Raw genomic sequence first — 4,472 nt, forward strand, 5'->3', positions numbered from 1 at the left:
CACACAAACACACCGGTAGGAAACACTGAACACTGGCTTTTTCAGTCCATTCTGAAACTACCAGCATCAGATTGAAATGGGTGCAAACAAACCAACTTGCTAAGAGCCTTTCAGAAAGGCTCCTCAGACAGACAGAAGTATATGTGGGTGCTTCTTTCATGTGTGAAAGAGTGCCCGTGAGAACGACAGGGATACAGAGGAGCCTCCTGTAACCTCAGCAAAATTGGGCACAGAGGGAGGGCTCCAATGCTTATCAAGTTCCTAGAAGTTTTCTGTAACTTGTAAAACGAGATTTGTCTGCTAACACTGAGCCTCAACCTCTGAAAGACCGGAGAAAATCCACATGGACAAATAAGACATAATGAATTCTCCTATCATGGGAAATGCTTAAGTCAGAGCTGATGTGTTGAACAGCAGGGAAACCTCAGACCGAAGTTCTCTCCCACATGGATTCTCTGCTGTTTAATGAGATGCAGAGATGGGTACAAGCCATAAAGATGTTTCCAGCCAGATGCTCTGAAATCTATAAGGATTAAACTGTTAATATAATACAGTTTGTTAATTAGTACAGATTTTAATTAATCACAAAACTCTCAGAAGCTAAGTTAGTTTGGTTCAGGCACCTGGAAATGCTTCTCATGAGCCCTAGGATCCAGCTGCTACTTTGTACTGCAAGCTTTGAGATTCATTAGGATGACACAAAGGAGAAATGACCTCAGTCAGAGGCAGAAATAGCACCTGGTGGGTACCTTTTTGTGATGCGGGATAGCTACAACCAGAACAGGCCATGAGATTAAAGAATTAAATTGCAGCCACTGTTGGGATGGGTGAGTCTGTGATCGTAACAGGACAGGGCCTTAAGCAGCTCAATATTTCAAGGGTGGTAGGACAAGGAGAAATAGTTTTAAGCTCAAGGAAGGATGGTTTAGATTGGATGTCAAGGGCAAGTGAGGTGCTGGAATAGGCTGGTCTAGTACTAGATACGGAGGTTGGTGACCCTGCTTGTGGCAGGGAACTTGATGATCCTTCCAACCCAAGCCATTCTGTGATTCTGTGATAGCCTGCGATTGGTCCTGTAAAAGGCATATAACTCTTTTGCTGTTATTTTACTGGAGTAAATTTTTACTACTTGGTGAACATTTGGTATAACCATTGGATGCCCTTAGCTTTTGGGAAATTGAAGAAGACATTGATGCCCACTTGTGTGAAAATCCACCCAGAAAATCCACCCAACAAGCCTCCTGTTGCCATCCTGTGCTCTGCTGCTGAGCAGGTTCCTCAGAGCCGCTTTCTGGGAAGTGCCATAAAATTAACCTCTGACTCCAAACTTCAGCATGGAACATGAGTCCACGATCACATTACAGACATTTTGCCCTTCTTTTTCTTTAAAATTTGAACAGTGCACATCTATTGATCAATATATAGTTGTAAGCGATTTGACTTTAGATATGCTGTCAGCCATGTTGTCGGCATTAGCAGCACGGAGTGGTCCGACCTTTCCTCACTGCCTGTCCTCTTGATGCCCTCTCCTGCTCACTTCACACCTCCATTACTGTAAGCTGCTTGCTAAATGCATGGTCTCTGATTTCCACCTGCAGCATTTAAACAGCATCACTGACGTTCCTTGCTTCACATTCTTCGGTTTTCTGCCTTTCTATTGCATCAGAATTAATCCAGAGCACCTTTATCACAGAATCACAGAATCACAGAATTGTAGGGGTTGGAAGGGACCTCCAGGGATCATCGTGTCCAACCCCCCTGCCAAAGCAGGTTCCCTACAGCAGGTCGCACAGGTAGGCATCAAAGCAGGTCTTGAACATCTCCAGAGAAGGAGACTCCACCACCTCCCTGGGCAGCCTGTTCCAGTGCTCCGTCACCTCACTGTAAAGAAGTTCTTGCGCACATTTGTGCAGAACTTCCTGTGCTGCAGTTTCTGGCCATTTCCCCTTGTCCTGTCTCCACTCACCATTGAAAAGAGTCCGTCCTCGCCATTTTGCCCCCCACACCTTAGATATTTATAGACCTGGATCAGGTCCCCCCTCAGTCTTCTTTTCTCAAGGCTGAACAGACCCAGTTCACTCAGCCTTTCCTCATAGGAGAGATGCTCCAGGCCCTTCACCATCTTTGTGGCCCTCCGCTGGACTCTTTCCAAGAGATCCTGGTCTTTTTTGTACTGGGGAGCCCAGAACTGGATGCAGTACTCCAGATGAGGTCTTACCAGGGCAGAGTAGAGGGGGAGGATCACCTCCCTCAACCTGCTGGCCACACTCTTTTTAATGCATCCTCTTGGCCCTCTTGGCCACAAGGGCACACTGCTGGCTCATGGCCAACCTGTTGTCCACCAGGACACTCAGGTCCCTTTCCGCAGAGCTCCCCTCCAGCAGCTCATCCCCCAACCTGTACTGGTGCATGCAATTATTCCTCCCCAGATGCAAGACTCTACACTTGCTTTTGTTAAACCTCATCCGGTTTCTTACTGCCCAGCTCTCCAGCCTGTCCAGGTCTTGCTGAATGGCAACACAGCCTTCAGGCGTGTCAGCCAATCCTCCCAACTTCGTATCATCAGCAAACTTGCTGAGGGTGGCCATTATCCCCTCATCAAGGTCATTGATGAAGATGTTGAACAAGACCGGACCCAGCACAGACCCCTGAGGAACACCGCTGGTTACAGGCCTCCAACTGGACTCTGCACCACCAACAACGACCCTCTGTGCTCTGCCAGTCAGCCAGTTCTCAACCCACCTCACTGTCCACTCATCTATCCCACACTTCCTCAGCTTTGCTATAAGGATGTCATGGGGGACAGTATCAAATGCCTTGAAATCAAGGTAGAACGATTCAGCGTTAACTCCCGCTGCTTTTCTCACTGTTTCTTCCCTTTTCCCACACTGACCATGGCTGTCCTAAAATCCCTTGCACTTCCTCCTCCTATCCAAATTTATAGCCGTGCTGTTTTCCATTCCCACCCGGACTCCTGGTGTCAAGGCCCCCACCTCCCTTTCCCTCTCCTCATCTGATTGCTTCCTTAAAGCAATATCTCAGAATATCTCTCCTTTTTTTTTCCAGCTCAGCACCTCCCAGGGCAATGCCTCGTCCCCCGAGCTCAGCGCAGCACAGTCGGCACCTGCTGGGTGACTGCAGAATGCCACGAGGCTGCCACCAGCCTTTCTCATACCATAAACGCAAAGACCAGGGCTTGATGCTCATAAACAGCTGGTCTAGGGCAACCAACAAATGCTTCCAATATTTTAGCAAGATGGTGCTTTTTTAAAAAATAAAGTTTAATAAATATATGAAGCTCAACTAGAGTGCACCTCATGAACTGGATACAACAGTGCTGGGCCAGAAGCCAAATCTGAACAATGCTAGGCTTAATCTATAGCAAATACCTCTTCTTATTTGGGAAGAGGAAGTGGGGGGAAACTCCAATCTGTTGCTTTTTGTTGTGGTTGCTCACAGCAACAAGCAGCCCCAGCACTGTGCTGTGGTGGTGGCACAGCACAGCAGGTACTGCTTTTGGTGCTCCCTGGGGTGCAAAGTAAGTCACCCACCTCATGTCTTATGGTTTAAACAGGGAACAGAGAGGGTGGCAGTCTGCAGTCTGAGTCTCCTAGCTCACATGATTTTGGACTGAACTCTTTCATCCTTCATTTTGTTAACTGGAAAAAGACATTGAACACACAAACATATTATTTTCAGAACTTTGACTATTTTTTTTTCTCTCTGTTTTGCCTGGATTGCTGATAATCCCCACTTCCAGGATCTCTGTGGTAGTATACTTCATTTTAAGCCTTATACTGAATTAGTAAACTGAATTGAGTGAGTAAAGACCAACTAAGAAGACATTGGTCTGTAGGCATTTTTGGCCTTAACCCTTTGGAGCAGTAGGGTAGGAGATGCAGTATGTGAAATTGGCTGATTGGTTCCAGCCTCTGTAAATGTAGAGTCTCCAACCTGATACTGCCAGCAAGCAGCTATCTGCAGGATTGCTCTGAAGGAAACCACTGAACCTCACTGCGCCTGACCTTGCTGCTGATTGCCAATGACACAGTGGTACGATTTTAGTAGTGCAAAAAGATTTCAGCTAACATGCGAAACCAGCCTTAGTTTCATCTGTAGAAGAAGTGAAGACATGCTTAATTCCAAGGCCCGACCTCCAACAGCTGTTGTGAAGAGGGCTGCACTGAGATGGCACCACGGGTCAATAATGGGGAACATCCCACAAAAAGCATGAGGCCAAATTTGGAGTTTAAAAGCTTGGGGACAATCGAGAATCCACATTTCCCATTTCTGTCAGCAACTGCCTCACTCGCCCAGCACCACCAGCGAAGGTGAACACACCTGCCTTGTTTCACCCAGAAAACTATGATCAAAATAACGTGGGTATACAGGATGCAGGCCTTACAGCAGCAACTCGATTGAGTTCCTGTCAATTCAAGGATAAAATAGCGCACTCTACTGTCTTACCACAT

The sequence above is a fragment of the Centrocercus urophasianus genome, unplaced genomic scaffold (genome assembly GCF_019232065.1).
Source record: "Centrocercus urophasianus isolate 14NV4802_14NV808 unplaced genomic scaffold, USGS_Curo_1.0 seq_15, whole genome shotgun sequence".
Classification (NCBI taxonomy): domain Eukaryota; kingdom Metazoa; phylum Chordata; class Aves; order Galliformes; family Phasianidae; genus Centrocercus; species Centrocercus urophasianus.